The sequence below is a fragment of the Eupeodes corollae genome, chromosome 1, assembly GCF_945859685.1.
Source record: "Eupeodes corollae chromosome 1, idEupCoro1.1, whole genome shotgun sequence".
In the NCBI taxonomy this organism is placed as follows: Eukaryota; Metazoa; Arthropoda; class Insecta; order Diptera; family Syrphidae; genus Eupeodes; species Eupeodes corollae.
In genome coordinates this window covers 4,324,460-4,344,809 of record NC_079147.1, presented here as the reverse complement: position 1 = coordinate 4,344,809, position 20,350 = coordinate 4,324,460, and the positions used below count along the sequence as shown (strand labels likewise).

The 20,350-nt window shown below is 31.1% G+C and overlaps 1 protein-coding gene across 2 annotated transcripts in view; it reads right to left on the bottom strand.

Annotated features, from left to right (window-relative positions):
• LOC129953879 (octopamine receptor beta-2R-like) overlaps positions 1-19,326 on the bottom strand; it is a 326,144-nt gene extending 306,818 nt beyond the window's left edge. For both annotated transcript variants that reach the window (XM_056067406.1, XM_056067407.1), the window contains exon 1: positions 18,253-19,326. The gene's annotated coding sequence lies outside the window, so the exon portion shown is untranslated. The remainder of the gene's footprint in view (positions 1-18,252) is intronic.
• Positions 19,327-20,350: the final 1,024 nt, after the last annotated feature.

Here is a 20,350-nt window from a genome sequence, read left to right as displayed (position 1 = left end):
CTCCTGATCAATCAACTTTCAACTAGATTGACCACATTACGATCGACGCATGACACTTATCCAATATACAGGATATCCGAACATTCCGAGGGGCCTACATTGACTCGGACCAATACTAAGCCAAACCAAGGGAGTATTGTGAGATGATTCGAAGTTAGACGGCTACAATGGCAAGAGACTTGCATGTCCTTTTCCGATAGAGCCTCTAACAACCTCTTAAGGAGTCCTATGCGGCCTGCATACAGCATTGAAAACCAGTGGCAACATTGTCTTCCATCTGAAGTGCAATGTTTTACACGACCACCACAGCAAACAATCTTGTTTGACGACAAATGTCGGCTAGCGCACGCAGTTGAGCAATATTGCTTTAAAATGGTGCTGTACAAAAGGAACAGAGCTGAACGCGAGCTCTACAAGCAATAAAGAATAGCTTCTTAGATGGGAAAAAGGTTACATGAGAAGCTTGCGTTCAAGGAGACACAGAGATGTCATAACAGGAATGTAGTTCGTAAATTGTATCAAAAGGTAAAAAAAAAAACTTACCAAAGGTACCAGCCTCGAACCGAAGCCTGTAAGGACGATCAGGAGAACAGCGTAGTAGAACCGCAGCATATGCTGAAAATATGGAAAGACCACTTCTTAAAAGTTTATAGCAGCGATGACGAATCGCTGTGAGGGAGATAGTATCACTCAACCTAGGCGACGCAAGACAACAATTCTGTCACGCAAAGTTCGAAGCTGCATTTTTGAAAATTTTGCAGAAGGATTTAGGTGTGATGGCTTTCAAAATAAAGCTGATTCAAGAATTGAAGCCAAACAACGTAAGATTTTTGGTTAATTGGCTCTTGAAAAGTTGGCCGAAGATCCAGTTTTTTGCCGAAAAAGTTTTTGTATAAATGGGTTCGTAAATAAGAAGAAATATCGATTTTGAAGTGAATATCACCAGAAGCATCGCAAGAGCTACCAATGCCTCTAGAAAAAGTCACAGTTTGGTGCCGTTTATGGGCTGGTGGCATCATTGCACCGAACTTCTACAGTTAGTGAGCGTCACCGTGTTATGATATCTTAGTTTGTTTTGACCAAAATGCAAGAGCTTGTCTTATGCATGACATGTAGTTTCAACAAGACGGTGTCCCATGCCACACAGCGCGCCCAACAATTGACTTAATGAGAGGTGAGTTCGGTGAACATCATATTTTTCACGTTCGGGACCGGTGAATCGGCCGCTTAGATCTAGCGATTTAACGCCTTTAGACTGTTTTTTATGGGGCTATGTTAATTGAAGCATTGGAAGACAACATTGAAGCATTTATTCGTGAAATACCTGCCGAAATGTTAAAAAGAGTATATCAAAATTGGACTAAGCGAATGGATCACTTGAGGAGCATTTGCATGAAATAATTTTTAAACATTAAATTATATGGACCGTACCTACCATGCGTTTCAAAAAAAGATTTCATGGCTTTTTTAAATGGTATGGTTTTTTTTTGAAAAATATTCCTAAAGCTTTTAAGGCGACCGAAATCTGAAAAATAAATGTTGGTAACATAAGAAACAAAGTAATGACTCAAACATAATTGCGAAGGGACTACTGACGAAATTTCGTCTGCTATGGTTTGTAGTGTTCTTTCCCTACGATTGCTAAATAAATACAGCTTATGAACGCATACACTATTTATTACTGTTTTTAACAATTTTGAATATACTTTTCGTACCGTTTGAAAGTAAATCTAAACTGTGCGGCATCTCTAAAAACTGCAAACGTTTGTGAATCGAGTAAAAAAATGTTTAACTTAAAAAACAATTGGATATCGAAAAGTTAAAATTCGAAAATTAAAATGCACCACAAAGTAAAAAAAAAAGCTTACTTTTAAAAGTTTCATGTTCAAATGTTTAAATATTGAATTATTGTCAAAAAAATCATAAAATTAATTAATAATGAATTTTTAAAATTACACTTAAAGTGTTAATAATAATAGAAGAAAAATATATAGCTACTGAAACTATTAAATTAATTATGCTTTTTAATTCTTACTTCTATATTAATCAATGAAATTTTACTAACAAACTTTTCTCATATTAAATTCCTTAAACAATCTTAAAGGCACTCCAACCTCAAGAACATCAGATACATAAGGGCAGTCTTGCATCACACACATGTACTTCTTAAAAACTGGTTTTGGTATCATCGGGTTGAGCGGAAATTAAAAAATTGAATAAAAGGTCCACCAGAAAATTCAAGTCTATTCTTCATCGTACTGCAAAGAAAGATTTCTTCTTTGATATATTAGTCAGGACCTTTCATTTTCAATTTTACCAACTAAAGACTTACTTCTAAGAGTATAGTGAGCTATATCTAAGGAGGATTATTGGTGCTTCTCTTCAGCAAAAAGTTAATACGTAGGAGTACATTTATTATTGCACACTTTTCTTCTTTGACAAGTCTTACTTACTGGATTTGGCACCTGTTGATTAAAAAGGAAATGCTTATGGTCCGGATATTTTTTTCCGTTTAAACTGCAGGATTTTTTACATCTCTCTTAACTGTTCTACTTTTATTTTTGTGCAATAAAGCACTCTCGTAGATTTGATATTACTTTTTGTGTCTTTCTTGTGTCAAATCTGGGTGTGCCTTTTATACGAACACTTTCCACGGAAATTGATCAAAGGACCTCTACGTAAGTCCTCTTCTCTGTGCCACTTTAATTCCCACGAATCTCTCTCCCTGTCTACATCAATTTCAATATAACCTGTGAAATGGACATCGAAGGCCCTTTTTCCATTTCCGTCTTTATCCAACGTATATCCGACTACCAAACACAATCTTCTTGACAACGTGCTAGGTTCGCTTTAATTCCTCTAATCGATTTATTTTTTCTTTTATATCTGTTTCTGTACACGAGGACATGAAAATCCTGATGCACGTACACTACACACAATTCATATGTAAAGATAAAGATACATCAGATAGAAAATCGAATATGACTCTTGAAAATTGATTGGTCACGCTTTTCACGAACACTTTGCGCTTCATTTGAATTCCCAATTAGTTTACTTGTTGTATCTTTGTTATCGTTATCTTTATACTCGTAGCTAGCTTAACCCTGCATAAAATAGGAACACAATTAAGTTTGAATGTTGAACGTTCCTCTCGTTCATTAAATCCATTCAAATTAATATAAAAGACCACCAAAGAGTAGGTATTATTGTGAAAAGTTCAAATAATGAAAATCGTTTTCTATATACCTAGGAAACCAAAAACTGGTGTTGTTATCCCACCAACCTGCATTATCATCATCATCCTCAACCTGGATCCTAGAACAACCCAGAAACAGAACCAGAACCGGATAACTTTGTTTTCTTGGAAAAACTTAATTTCTCACAGAACGACCAAGACCAAGATAAATGTGAAAAGTTTGAAATTTGGTTACGTACCATGGATCTGGTTGCAAATAATATTATAAAACTCTCGTCATATATGATAGCCTTTGTAATTGGAGGTTGGTTTCAAATGGGGAGGGAGTTTCCTATTCTTTATGAAAAATTCCAATGAAAAAAGAAAACTCTTTCAAGGCTCTAAGCCCCATAACAAATAAGTTTTATTTAAAACGAAAAGTGAACTTAAAAACAAAAATGAATAAATTTAATTTTTTCTAACAGGATTAAGTCTAAAAATATAATTTTCCATTAAGCTATATGAGTTTTGGCAAACACGTGCAGCAAAGAGAGGGTAAAATGGTGTTGTCTGCTGGTTCCAAGGAACTCAAAAATAAGCTTAAAAACAAATCATTCTTCTCAAGAATACCCCATCATAGATAGCTTGCAAGATAAATATGTATGAATGTGAATCTAAATTAACCCAAAAATATTTGAATGAAAACTATCACATACTCAATATTCGTATGTTTGTAAAAGACTAATCCGATTTTAAGCATCCTTAACCTCATCCTTAAAATCAAAATGCAACAATCTTTTGTGAAATAAAATTCATTACCGTTTTAAATGAAGTTCAAAATGCTAAAGGATTATGGTTTATGTATTATGTAGATATGTATGTACCTATATTTCCAGGGCAACACATTTTGAAAATTTCAATTTCACAGAAAAAGGATCTTTGGTGGTTTTTGTCATTCTCCGTTCGTTCATTCGTCCTCCCGTTCTTCTTGTTCTTGTTCTAGTTCTCGTTATCGTTCTTGCTAGATTTAATATTGTTAAGGAGATATTGTAGCTTTATGATGACAATTGCTTTAAACTTGTCTCATTTTATGATGTTCATCTTTTCGCTATGAGTTCTTTTTATGTTAGTTTAGGGTGTACGAGTATATATTTGCCTTTGTGGAAAAGGGTGTAGTACTTGCAAATATAGCAGGGTTGTGGGTTTTCGTTGTTGGTTTAATATCATTCTTGAGGACATTTTGTAGAAATGAACTTAATGTGGTTGAATTGGGTTATTATTAAACTGTATTTTAAAGTACTACATCTAGTTCACAATAAGTCTGTAACGTTATTTGCCATGGAGCATTGTCTTACTGCAGTAACTATAAAAATCCCAGTTTTATTCTCAACTTGTGGTTTATGATAACTACTTAGTAGGGGAAAGATTTTTCTTGTAACACGATAGCTTTTTTACACTTAAGTACCTTTTCGTCAATTTTGATTATTTCAATCTCATATGAAGGTGTGTTTCTTTTAAACCGAAAATATCAATTGCATGAGTTCTTTTATAACTTTGATTAAAAACACATTTTTAAAGCCAGAAAGGAGATTCCGATACACATTGGTTTTGAAATTCTGCACTTTGCAATGAGTGGAAATTCTTGAGCGTTCAACATTCGTAATGTTCGACTAAAAAAATATAACTGAACTACAAGTACAGATATCGCGGTTGAATAGTTTGGAAAGAGGAAGGTAGCTGTCTTTTTCACTAAAGAATAGTTAATACAAATGTCGACAAAATTTAAGATTTCGGCGCGGTCACCTATCATTTCAATAGCTTTATTTTGAATTCTTTGCAGGGGACTTTACGTCAGTTCTTAATGCACATATTAAAATATGAAAATTGTACTCGAGTTTCAGATGGATAAAGGCTTTATAGATTTCAGATAATTCAGAATGGATAACAACATTCTTGCATTGTCGGAGAAAATGTGAACACTTAAAAACTGTGTTGGCGTTGTCAAGTACTAAATGAATGCATTTATGATAAAGAGAGATTGATGAACAACTCAATGAAATAGTAAATCAGACCCAAAAGCTTAGTCAGTAGTGTTTTTAGCATTAATAAATACCTTCTTAGAACAATAAAGGGATACTATCCGGGCCAGCTGATTTGCAAATGCAACTAAAACTACTAAGTGTTTGAGCATGATAGAAGATGTCTCCTAAAAATCTTTTAAAAAGGAAGACATTTTTTATAAAAGACCAGACATTTTAACAAGGTTATTGTGGTTGCACAATGTACTGTAACATTTCTGGCGAGTTCATCTGCCTTACAATTTATTAGAACGGCTCTATGGCTCGGCACCAAAAATAAAAGAGAGACAGGGATGCGGCCCACATTGATAACTTCCCATCCTGTCTGTCGATTTGTCTTGCTTAAAAGATTTGTAGGTTTTTGTGTTTTGTTAAAAAAGTTTGCAATTGAATTATTATTAAAAATTTAAATATTAATAGCAAAAATTTAGATATATGATGAGATAGTATGATTTCAAAATCAATTTTTGTTAACGAGATTTTTAGTCAAAAACAATTTTTACCAATTTTATTAGCATTCCTTAAAAGTTTTTATTTCTTATGTAAGCAAATACAAATTGGATGAATAAAATAAATCTGAAGTCCATGTGTTCTATTATTCACGATATATCATAAACCGAACACCAATTTTTACTAAATTTTCGTACGATTTTGTTTTTAGATTTTATTTTTTTTATGAAAAAACGGACAGTTAGATTTTTATCAAAAATTCACTGAATGTCGAAAACAATATTTTATGTGAGGTAAAATAAGTTTGAAACCAATATAATTAATTTTTAAAAAGACATTTGAGCCGAAAATCAATTTTTACCAACTTTGAGTAATGTTTTTTTTAGGTTTTTATTTTTTGTAAAAAAAAACTGTCCATTCGATTTTTCTCAAAATTTTACCAGATTGTAAAAACGTTATTGCACAATATTATTTTGTAGATGAAATCATTTTTTGTTTGTAAAATTTTTGAGGTGACAACTGTTTTTTTTTTTCAGTTTTTTTGATTTATAAAAAACAGTTAATTGGGATTTTTTTCAAAATATATTTGTTTAGTATCACTTTGCAATGTATAATATATAATTCAAGGCTCTTCAAGTTGAAAGATATTTAGGGTTAACCAAAATGTTCATCTTTCTTAAATTACTTAAGTGGTAAGAAAAACCACCCACACAATATTTTTGAGAGTTCTTTCCGCATTACTATCTTTTAAAAAAAAATTTGATTTGAAGTCGATATTTTCGCGAACATAATCCCTCTAAAAATCTTTTATTTCGACTCTTGGGACCTTGTCACTAGAGAAATGTCAAAATTTTCAATTCTACAAATCGGAGCCATTACAATAACTTCCTATGGGAAGTTAATAAAAGTTTAGATTGTTTAATGAAGTGGTTAGTGAGAAGAGTTTCTGCTAAAGTAGAAGGGTCCTTTAGCTTATTAAAGTATAATTTGTGAAACCTGAATATTTTACCAATTTTAGTAGCATTTTTTTTTAGGTTTTAGTAATGCATTTTATATTTTTTTACTTTTTCTGAAAAACTGTAAAAAGAGCTTTCCCAAAATTTCACTGAATGTTGCAAACTGTATTTTTCATAAGATGAAATTAGTTTGAAATCAATTTTCACCAAGTTTTACTAATGTTTTTTTAGGTTTTTATTTTATTGTAAGAAAAAGTGTCAATTCAATTCAAAATTTTACCACATGTCAAAAACATTATTCTACGTTGCATACAATTATTTTTGAGATAAAACCAAATTTCGTTTGTAGAATATTCGAGGCTACAATTAATTTGTTTCTATTTTTAATTTACATAAAAATCGTTAGTTGAATTTTTTCAACATTATTTCGGTTTGGTATCACGTCACAATATACAATATAAAATTTAATTCAATTCGCCAACCAATTTTTTTGAGAGTCATGTAATATTTATCTGTACAACAAAATCTATTTGAAGTCAATACTTTTACTAGTTCTTGAGATATGGACGACGATAAAAAGTCAAGAAATGTCAATATTTTCAATTCGACAAATCGCACAGATAACAATAACTTTCTATTTGAAATAATTTAAACGTCAAGACATGTGTACGTTCTCTTTACTTCATAAATGTCTTTTATTTGTCGTTTGTTTGCCGTTTTTGATTTTTTTAGATCAAACAATTTTTATTCTTTGCTCATGAGTATGCTTTTAAAATGCTAGTAAGCAAGTTGGAGATAGTAACATTATTATTGGCCAATAATTAATCTCTATAATAAAAAGGGAGGGAGCTATTATGTTTTATAAAAATATCCGGTTCGGATAGATCCCAGCCGATAGGCCCAAGTTTGGAATACTTTTGTAGCAATTGGGATCACAGGTTAGCAATAACTCGCCGAATGTTCGCTTTCAACGCATCAATCGTCTAGGACTTATCGGCGTAGACAAGGAACCTCTCATAACCCCACGAACTAGCAGATCACGTCCACCACATGCCGACCATATTTGAGGTAACGTCGCGTCCTTCACGAGGAAGCCTATTCATTATGAAAAGACAAACCAAACTGAACATAAATAAAGTGTCAGCTATGTTTTCGAAAGAATAACAATTAGCCACTAAAAAATCTCGTTGTCTAAAATAGATTTCAAAACCAAACTATTTCGTTACATGGAAAATATTGTTGGTAATTTTGAAATTTTTAAGAATAATTCAACTGACAACTTTTTTAACAAAACACGAAAACCTGCAAACTTTTAAGCAAGACAAATCCTCATACAGTTTGAGTCGCATCACAGCCTCTTTTTTCATACAAATTTGGCGTTTAGAATTTCTATGATTGGTTTTCACAAGTATTCTCCATTAATTAAAACATGAAGAGATAAATACAGTGCTAACTGATAAAATTTTGAGAAATATTTGCCAGATCAATGGAGTATAAACACTTTTTATTCACACCTATCATTTAAATAAGCTCTGCATGTCTTTTCATCCTTTGTGCTATAGAGAATCCTTGGAAAATCGAATCATAAAAAATCCAATCTCAAATTTCCGACAGCAAAAGCAAAAGTGAGAAATTTTGTTTATATATCTGAAAATACGGACATTTATGTAATCTTAGAAATTAAAATAAATTACTGAATTTTCTCTCGCTGTCATGTTGGAGCTAAGGTATTATAACCATTATACAATTAAAATACATACTTTAGTAGACTGGCAGTAAACTTTTATGTGTTTTTCTACTACAATCTTTTGTGAATTGCAATAATTTGGCAAAAAAGACTAAGACATTACTTGAAACTTCATAAAATAGGAAAACATAACTTATGTAAAGAATGCACTGTTCACTATTTATTAGATATTTTTAAGTATTCTTAGGTTGGAAATATTTAAGGTACAAATTTACATACATTTCATTCTTCATTTATATTATCCACATATTTCTAAATTTAAAGTTATTGTTTTTGAGTAACGTGATGCCAGCCAAATGGAATAATATCTGCTTGCACAAATCTGAATCAGATACCCTTGTATAGGATTCGTCACTTCAACTCAGTAAACCTTATAGAGCTTGAAATATTCTATCTTCCTTATCTGATTTACTTTTGGGATCAAACAAATCTTTTACGGTTTCTTTTGAACAAATTCTAACATAAAAATCGTTTTCAGAAGAATTTTATTTCCTTAAATTCCAGCAGTGACTCGAAAAAAAATGTTTTATAAAAACTTGTGCTAAAAGAAATCTCACCCTTGTTTTTTTTTGTGTTGTACTCAAATTTCTTTCAACCCATAACCTATTATATCCTCGGGCTTTCAAAACAAATTTAATTCAGTTCATGACCTGAAGCCGCGTAGCAGTTAATAAAATTAATGGGTCTGCGCCAGGAAAAAATAACACGAAATATTATATCGCTGGAGTCATTATTATACGAGTATACTTATATTGCTTTGTACATAACCCAGCTCATTACTTTGTGGAATTCGTAGGGTAATTTTTGTGTAGTATTTAACGAAAAAAAAAACTACACAAACAACCCTACCCCTGTTTTTGCAACTAGTTTAAATTCTTTACATTGCAACTATAATTTGTGATAGTTAAATGCGATAAAATTATATTGCGTGTGATAAATTAAGTTCAATGAAATAATGCATTTCCGTTGGTCTATTATTCTATGTACATCTAATTTTAGTTTTAATATGAGCATTTAAATAATTTGGAGCCACATATATATAATTTGCTTATGCATGTTTAGATATGGGTTTGTGTTTATACAATCTAATGAAAGAAGAATATTTGTTAAATGAATACATTAGAAGATGAATTTAATAAATATGCCTGTAGTTCCAAAGACCACAGGAAAAAAATAAGGAATTAAAGAAGTTTTAAACATTTTTGGAGAATTTCCAAAAATATTGAAAATGAGTTTCGCCCCTCATTTCGCCCTTAATTGATGATATCTCGGTAAACAATGATCACACAGAAAATATACATCTTTGCAGGTTCTTCATTTCACTTTTAATCGGAATGAAATTGAAATCGATTCAAATGGAATTCTGAAATTAACTTTTATCGATATCATTTATTTCGAACTCAAAGCGAATTGAATTTTCGTGTTCTACATATCCATATTTGCAATTTTCAAATGATTGGAATTCGACCATATTAAATTGTAGTAGTAAAACAGTAGCATTTTCACTTAAGGGAAATAAATCTTAACTTCTTTATGTAATGCACTTGCTTAGTGAGAAGTTGCAGCTTCTACCCGTTCAGGGCGTCGAATGTCTTTTTCATAACATTTTGAGTAAAACTAACACTTTCAAAAACCAAGCTTCCATAACCGAACATCAGTTTTTACCAAATTTGCGTACTATTTTTTACAGATTTTATTTTTTTATGAAAAACGGACTGTTGGATTTTCATAAAAAACACAACTGAATATCGAAAACAATATTTTCTGTGAAATGAAACAAGTTTGAAGACAATAATTTTAATTTTTGAAAAGCTATTTGAGTCGAAAGTAAATTTTTACCAAGTTTTATAATTTTTTTTAAGTTTTTAGTTTTTAAAAAAAGACTATTAATTCCATTTTTTTCAAACATTTTCCAAATGTTGAAAACAATATTTCTTATAAGTTAAACTAAGTTGGAAGCCACAATCTCAAATTATTGGAAAGATATTTGAGTAGAAAATCAATGTTTACCAACATTGAGTAATGTTTTTTTTTAAATTGTCAATTGAATTGTTGTGAAAATTATTTTCGAAATCATTTTTTATTCGTAAAATTTTGGGGTGACAATTGTTTTTTTTTAGTTTTTTTGATTGATAATATTAAATTTACTTCAAGTCTTTAGCGTCATTGGTTCGTGAGATTTTTAGGAATAACCAAAACATTTTTTTAAACTGCAATGTTAAAAAAACACCGACGCAATTTCCTTGAGAGCCCTTTCTTCATCTTTTTTCATTATTATCTATATAATAAACTATATTTGGAGTTGATATCTCTTCTGGTTCTTGAGCTATGGACGACGACAAAAAAACGTCGCGAACGTTCGGAAGTATGGACATCTTTCTAAAAATCTTTTATTTCGACCCTTAATACCTTGAAACGTCGAGAAATGTCAAAATTTTCAATCCGACAAATCGGACCCATTACAATTACTTCTAATGGGAAGTTAAAAACCACGTATATTTTATATTTACTTAATTGAAAGTCACCGAACAAATAAAAACGTAAACATTTATACAAATTATGACAATCAATGAAATTATCTATTGACTGATTGGACATATAGGGCCCGCCATCTACCTTTTTTTTTTAACTGGTGCTTATTTCCTTAATGGTAAAACTTAGCTCTTGTCTGCTTTAACAGATAATTATTTTTATCCTTCCGCATATGGTTGTGTATACGCTTGAACAACGCTGGGAACAAAGCTTAAAAAAATGCCGATTTTGCCGAAAAAAAATATCTTTTCAGATGAAGCTTGGCGGGTATGTAAACAAGCAAAATTGTCGCATTTGGAGCAAATAATAAAAGCACGAAAAACCGATACACCCAAAACTAAACGATTTTAACATTCTACTTTCTCCCAAAAATTTTCGAGGAATGTCTTTAATTTGTATTCATATGACATCTGAACAATTATTCTTATAAGAGCAATGAATGGTCTAGTCAACAATTTGGAATTCTAATTAATAGTTCCGTTTAAGTGAGTTTGCTTTATTTATTTTCACGAACTGTCACTTTTTAGACATGTTTGGATGCTCGTTTTTTTAATAGAAGGCAACCACCAATTTACTAGTAAGCAAAACGACAAGAAAGTTTCAAAATTTTAGACCCCTTAGTATATTGCTAAATTTTTATCAAAAAGCTAGTAAATTGTTTAACTCTCAACAATAAGTTGTTTAAAAGTTTGTGGTAAAATCTTAAAAAATACCTACTACATTTTAATTGCGAAATAGTGTTTTTTTAAAGTTATAGGTACCTAAACAAATTTTGTTTTTTTTTTTATTCTGACAATAATGGCTTCACTAAATGTATTCAAATATTATTCCCAGAAATTCTTTAAAAAAGGTTTTTAAATAACAATACATTTCTCGAGAGCAATAACATGCGACATGAAGTTTCACCAAACTTTAATTAACTTCTAGAAATATCTCGACTTTTTTTTGAAAACATTAGCTATCATCATTCAATGAAGGAATGCATTTTCGTGGAATTATTTTGCACACTTTCGTCATAACTTATGTGCAATAGTTGAAAATTTACCCAAGTACTTAATATAAATGACTACTCAGTTGAATGTAGATAGAGCAGGTACTCAAAAACACGTGCTACCAAGATGCTTATTTTACTTTTTCGTTGAAAATATACGACACAAGCGACTTTTAAAATTAAAAAAGTAATTTCTCGTAATATTAATATTTGTAGAACTTGGGTAATTTTGTTTGTATACATGACACAACCATGTAAGGTGCTTCTCAGATACCTAAGAACTTTTGTTTTTCGTAGTTTTCTTGATTAATTGGGGTTCGTTAACAAAAAAGAACACCACATTTTTGAGGATACAAAAATATCTTTACACGAGTGAAATTTTGAAACACAAACTTCGAAACATAATGTTTTTGATAAGAAAAGACTGAAAAAGTTTAAAACAAATGTTCAAATTATTAAACACACACACATCAAATCATTAATCAAATATACAATTCAATTTTATTTCATAACTATTGCCTTGTGCAAAAATTAGGATTTTGAACACTTAACTAGTGGAAACTAAAAGTTATAGTGTCATATCGACAAAGGATCGAAATGGCACATATTAGGTCTAAATTGTGATCTTCCTTTCAAAATAATGAATGGTCACTTAATACTTTTAGTATGTGTAGAAACTCGGTATACGTCGCAGTCAAAAAATGTATTACCAAGAAAGAAAACTTTAATTAAAACCGATAAAAATCAAGTCCAAGTCAAAAACTAATAAAAAAATCTTCTTAAATTTTATTTTCTGTTAAAAAAAAAAAACATTTAAATATAACACCAGCTATTAAAAAAAATAAATAGATAGTAATATTCATAAAATTTAAAATATCTGTTGGAATAACAATGAAAATCATAATTAATGACAAGTTGCGATAAAAATAGTTTTAAAAAAATATCAAAGAAAAAAAGATTATGAAAATGAAATATAGAAATATTTTAAAAACAATTAAATATATAGTATTTTTTGAAATGAAGACAAATAAATATTGAAAATGAATAAATTCCTTTCTGACAAAGCTAATTAATAATTAAGATAAAGAAAATTCGATTTTTTTATTATTGGGATCCGAGTTTTTAGAAATTTGTTGTTTGTTCGAGAGGTTGAATTTTGTAGCTAATAAAACTAATAAAAAGCAAACACTAAATTTTTTTTTTAATGCTTAATATAATTACATTAAATTTTGTACTGTTGTTGCAAAATGATAACCTTATTTTACAACTAGAGTACCATGCTTTTGGAAGTTAAAATTGTTTGCTTAAGAAAGTATTGCGAACAACTCAAGTCTTTTGTAAAAACGACTAGGTTAAGAAGAATTAAGGGAACAAGAAAATTTAGTGATATATCAAAACTTTGTAAAGGTTAATTTTTTAAAACCTATAGAAAAGTTAAAAAAAAACACATACTATTCAATTTTGGCATACTCTTTCCAACATTTCGGTCGCTATCTCACGAAGAAAAACTTCAATGTTGTCTTTAAATGCGTCAATTAAAGCGGGCATGTCAGTATAGACGTGAGCTTTAGCATAGCTCTACAAAAGATAGTCTAAATGCATTAAATCCCACTATTTAGGTGGCCAATTGACCGGTCCCGAACGTGAAATAAAATGTTGACCGAACTCGTCTCTCAATAAGTCCATTGATGCGCGTGCTGTGTGGCATGTGGGACCGTCCTGTTCAAACCACATGTCATGCAAGTCAAGCTCTTGTATTTTGGACAAAAAAAGTTGCATGTCATCTCACGGTAGCCTTCACTATTCACAGTTACGTTGCGATTCGCGTCATCTTTGAAGAAGTACGGCCCAATGATGCCACCAGCCCATAAACCGCACCAAACTGTGACTTTTTCTGGATGCATTGGTGGCTCTTGCAATGCTTCTGCCTGATGTTTACTCCAAAATCAACAAATCTATTTATTATAGTCACTTCAGTCGATTAAATTTGCAAGCATTGTTCGTTTGTTGAAGATGTTCGATTAAACCAGTGAAAGTGTTGCCAAGAAAATAATAGCTAAAAAATCACCTTTTATATTAGGTTTTAAAAACACATTCCGATTGACATACCAAACACGCAAAGTAACTGTAGAAATGTTTAATCATTTAATTCCTATTAATTTCCCATAGGAAGTTATTGTAATGGGTCTGATTTGTCAAATCGAAAAGCGACGTTTTTTTCGTCGTTCATAGCTCAAGAACCAGAAGAGATATCGACTTCAAATAAAGTTTGTTATACAGATAATAAAGCAGAAAGATGCAGAATGGGCTCTCAAGACAATTGCATGGGTGTTTTTTTTAACTTGGCAGTTAAAAAAAAAACATTTTGGTTAACCCTAAATATCTAATGAACCAATGACGCTAGAGACTTGAATTACATTTTATATAATATATTGTAACGTGGTAAAAAAACCAGTATATTTTTGAAAAAAATCCAATTAACGGTTTTTTTTAGAAATCAAAAAAAAAAAGAAAAAAAATTGTGACCTAGAAAAACTTACGACTAAAATTATGACCTCATCTCCAAAACAATTTTGTGCAACGAAGAATGAAGTTTTTGTCAGGTGATACAATTTGAGCAAAATCAGTTTTTTAATAAAAAATAAAGATATACAAAAAAACATTGCTCAAATTTGGTAAAAATTGAATTTCGACTCAAATATCTTTACAAAAACTTCAGATTATGGCTTCAAACTTATAAGAAATATTATTTTCAACATTCGCAAAAATTATGATAGTTTCTTTACAAAAAAAACCTAAAAAAAAACAATAGTAAAACTTGGTAAAAATGTTCCTAAAATTAAAAATAATGGGTTCAAACTTATCTTATATCACAGAAAATATTATTTTTGATATTCAATAAAATAAAATCTACAAAAAATAGTACGCAAAATTTGGTAAAAATGTATAGACAAACTTTTAAGCAAGACAAATCGATAGACACGATGAGAAATTATGAGTGTGGATCGCATCCCAGCTTCTTTTTTTCTTAAAACTCAATGAGCTTGAAACAAATACTTGAATTGAATTTTCTATAACTTTTCAACTCATCTTCAACTAGCAGTTTTAAAATTATTAATACTAATGTTTTTTGCTGCGAAATTGAATAAAGAATCGGTATTTTATACGTTTGTGTTTAATGCTATAGGTATTTTTCGACACCCCCCTTTGTTGAAGCAATTCCAACATTTCGACTTATTTAAAACACTGTTTATAATATATGTATTTGAAATAGACACACATTTAAATTTTCCAGTCGTAATTAGAGGAAAACATTCTTAAATAGTAGAACCGTATCAATCAAGACTTCTTTCTCAAATATAAAATACCAGTAAGTGTTTCTATATTCATTACTAAATGTGTAATTTAAGAGTATCGAAACTAAACTAGACTAGTCAAACAACAATCAATTTTTTGTCTAGAGTTTGTTTGGAGCTTTTTTCAGAAACTAGAAAGATGGAGCTCAGATTCTATTTGTTTTCGAAGCTGATCGTTTTAATACTATACAAGAATTTACATGTATTTTCTAGTTTGTTTCTTTAAAATTTTTCGCAAACAACTGAAATAATAGTTTTAAAAATATTAGTAAATAATTTAAAACTTTACATTTCATCCTTTCAAAGTATGTACAAAACGTAGAACATAACGTTTAAGCGTTATTTGTTAAAGATCCATTACTTTTGATTTTCTTAAATCGATTATAATAGGAATTGCTTCGATATTGCAATAACTAGAAACAATTAAAAAAAATATCTACTTAACACAATTTGTGGTTTTATTTAATACACCAAAAGCTTTAAAGCAATAACGCATATTCATATAAATATAAATGTTGTGTGGTTTAGTGAAACATTTTAAACTTCTTCCATAAACTTCCCTATTGTTTTCAAAAGTCCCATTGAAGAATCAACTATAAAGTACATTTACATGATTTTTGAGACTGAGCTAAACAATTTAAGTTTAAGATTTGTTTCCAAAAATGATGAAAGATGTATTTTAAGTACAAAAAAACAATACTTAATTTGAAGTTTTTTATGAGAATTTAAATCATTCCCTAACAAATCACTTTTTAAATTATATTTACAAAGTATCTAAAACAAAACAAACACAAAGTATTGTAAGATCGACTGTAAACTTAAGATTTAACATTTTGTTCATCATGCATCTCTTGAAACCATAATAAAACTTATAATTCCATTTTATTTATAATGCATCACGTACTAAGCAAACAAGTTTGATACAAACAAAATCGAAAACTTAATGACACACAAATTCTCATTCTCAAATGTTTAATATTCAAACAAATTAGTTAAACAAAGAGATAAGAGTAGGTAAATAAAAACAATATTGTTTTAATTATTATATGCAATCAAAACTTTGTATAATATACCTTCCATGTTATTTTTTATTGAATAAACAACTAAGAGAACAAAACGACTTAAAAATCTAAAGCAAACCTAATTTAGGGTGGAAGTGGATCTATTTTTAATTGTAGGAATCATGTTTCGTACGTACGTACGTATTTTTGTATGCTAGTAATGCGTGTTATCTGATTAACACTTAATCCCCTGATCTCATAAAATTATTTGGGCAAGTGAATATTAAAATTTGATTGATTTTAATTTGATTTTGATTCTTAGTACTTATTTAAATATAAAACTAATAAACCTAAAGACTAATCATGCTTCTAAGATCGCATGATCACTGATCAGTGTCATAATTTTAATGAAAATGACAGTTAATATTTTCAAGAAATGTCGAATTTATCAGATGGGTTCCCAAAATCAAATCAAAAATCAAATAAATTGAAATCAAAACATAAATTGAAAATCGAGTGAAATTGGTTTTAGGGTTTACATTATTCAAGGGATTTCATAGCTTCGAATACTTTTCGCAATCACTTTAAGTGAAATTAATGCAGCTGATTTTTAGCAAATCAAACAGTCAATAAACAATTTTGTTCATTGTCATAATTTGTATAGTTTCTTATGTTTATATTTTTGTCTGTACTTTTAATAAATTAAATACAAAATATTAGTGACTTTTTACTTCCACTGTGTTGGTACCACATTTCCTGCAGATTTGCAATTCTTTGTGATAAGCAGTTTCCAAATATCGGTTGGGAAAGACTCTTGCTTTAAATTTTTTGAAAAAAAAACATTGCTTTTAAGTATTGAGAAGATATTTGGTGTGTTTAAAAATCATTTTAAAACTTCCCTCAAATAGAAAGTAAAAACTGTAACTTTACACGAATCAAGTGCATTCTTTTAAAAAAAATCTTAAGGTTTATTTCTTTAATAGAAACTATTATGATTTTAAACAATTTCTTCTTGTCGACTTTAAATCACAACAACTTAATCTGGTCGAATTTCAGCACTCCTTTTAATATTTTGAATTGATTTCAATTGCAATTTGAGTGAAAGTGAATTGTAGAACCTAGCTGTATATTCGTCATTTGGAAAGAGCTTATCACTTGGTTTTAATTAGGGAAACAAAAACTTTAAAATGTAGGTACATTAATCTGAAAGTGTTCTACAAAATAAAATGTTTACTATTATCTACCTCATTTTTAATAAGAAATCATAGAAATAACTATATATAATAATATGATCCAGTCCTTAAGCTAAAGACAACATTTTTCCTGAAACAATAAGACCTTTCGAGACGAAATTAACTTTAAATTGTAAACGCCCCACTATTCCATATCTACCCTAACATTTTAAACTATGAAGTCTCTCTCATAAAGATATAACATCCGCAAGATAACAAAATCGTTCAATTAGCTTCTGAGTGCCGCTGTTTAGAGATTGAAGGTACCTAGCGGAGTAATTACAGTTTTCAATTGAAGTCAACGACCAAGTCAATTCCGACCCCATGTTCTATCAGATGACTGTGTTATGAATATTATCAGTTTTTTTTTCAAGTTGTTGTATTTGTTTCGTAAATGAAAAGATGAAGAACTTGAAGACAGAACTAAATTAAATCTACCCAAAGGGCATAGAAGAGTAGATAGAACTAAAAAAAACATAAAGAAAGACTTAGATGATCAGAATCATCATCATCATCATCATTACATTCGCATAGGTTAGGTATGGAAAACATTGGGGCTGCTTCTAAAAATTATGCAATTTATTATCCACGCCACTTGAATGCGGCTTACGTTCACCCTTCAACCTTAAGCCTACACACATCGCCCTCAAACCCTCAACATCAGCGTCAGCCCCAACATCAACATCAGAATCAGAATCATCTTTCCCCACAAATCCCCACCACACAAGACTTACTCTCATTATGTTGTAAAATCCCTCATTCTATCCCTTGCAGCTCTAGTTTGTATCCTCCTCCTCTTTCGCAGCCGAGTGTTTGCGCTAAGGTTTATTTAGTTTGGGCAGGGGGCCGGGCGGGGTGGCTCTAGCTCAGTAATCCATCATATACAATGCGAAATTGTAAGCTAAAACTTTTCAAATTCTTTTTTTTTTTTTGTATTATTTTGCTTCCTTTTTGTTTCTTTTCTTTCTTTTTGTTGTTATTTTGTGAGATATTTAACCTTGCACTGGATTCTCACACAAAATTTATTTCAATTCAACATAAAAATAGAGTACGCGCACTTAAAGCGATGAGTAAAGGTAATGGTACCGTTCCCGCTATCTTGACAAAACAAAGACGACACACATATGACATATGAGGGTAAGAGTACACCCCACATACAGTTAAACCAAAAATCACTATTCTATTCTTCGAGCAGAGGGTAACATCCACGAAGCTGTCTATTTGGGGGTCAATACGATAAGGGTGTTGCCAAAATGCACGTTACGATGTACTGCATCCCCGGATGCACTGATAATAACACAAATTCACCCGAGAACAAAACAAAAACCAAGAAGACCGAAAAGACGCGACATGCAGCGTGATTAACCAAACCAAATACAAATTGCGTTTATCTTCAGTTTTGTTTTCGTTCAATTGGCTCGGCCCTAGGGTCGTTTGCTTCGTTCTTTTCAATTTAACTGCTGAACGATCTTTAACACTCGCGTTCTTTTTTGTCCCGTACACGTTTGGCGTTCGCGAGCCAATAAATTACAAAGCAACATTCTTTATTTTTATTTTTATTAATTTTTAAACGTGCAAGAAGAAAAAATTTAATCAACCGAAAATGAAAAAAAACAACAATGACAACAATAAAATAAATAATAACAAATAACGATATGAAAATATTCGTTTTTTTCTGCGCTTGAATTTTTGAAAAATTCAAAATTATCAAATTAAAAAGTTATGAAGTGTTTTCCGCGCTGCGAGAGCTTTAAAACTGCGAATATGCGAATGCAGTGATATCCCGAGAAAAACTAGGAAAATCATCTGAAGATACAGAGCTTCAGACTGTTGTAACCCCCAACTAAATTGAGACAATCAGAACCCAGAGCTTTTTTTATCTGAACATTGTGCTAGCGAGAGAGAGCAGCAGCGGCGGCAGAATTGAGAAACCAAAACGACCCCTAAATACGAAGGGGCTCTGCTTCTTCTGAATTCATTCGGAGCAAAATGAACAAGCGAGAGCTTTTGCTTGGTTAATGGCAGAGAGAAAAGAATTGATGGAGCAGATACAAATCGAGCTATATCAGATACTGTATCTGTAGTTCTGTGCAAAGCTTATCGGTCTGTGTTTACGAATTCCACTCACTCACTCAGCAGTCAGCGGCACTATAGCTAGCCTAGCTAGCTATCAAGTCAACCAGCACGAGTATATAGATATTCTCCCACGCCATATCGCCGCTGCCGCCGACTGCCGCGCCCCTGACGCCGCTGCTGTCTTATTCGTATAACAGCAAAACAGCCAACCAGAGCGAATGGCACTAGGGCAGGAGCATCAGGCACAATGTTAGAACTTAGAACTTGGAAATCGGTTCTAGTTAGCAATCGGTTCTTTTATTCTTTTTGTCTCTCTAGGTTCATATGTGAGTGGGAATCAGAAGCGAAGCCCAAGCGGTGGTGATGATGATGCGATGAAGCTTTGATACTACAAATTTGAAGGTCGTCCCGTGACACTTATAATTTCTTATTCTTTTTCGTTGTGCACGTTCTTCTCCTTCCGCTGTAGCTCCCAAGAATATAGACACCCTGTTGGATGTTGGGCTGAACTAAAAGTATAGTTTAGCACACACCAAAGAAACGAAACAAAGGGTGGCATGCATTTGGGGGTTGTTTTCTCTTGGCGAATTTTCAGTACTTCTTTTTTTATTTCTCTTTTCATAATTGTTAGGGAGCTGGTGGTTATTTATTTTGTATGTGCAATACATGAGCACATTATAGATACATGAAAAGTTTATGAGCAACTACATCGTGTTCTCTTAATTAATGTGGATAAAGGGTATTCTAGGTTTTATA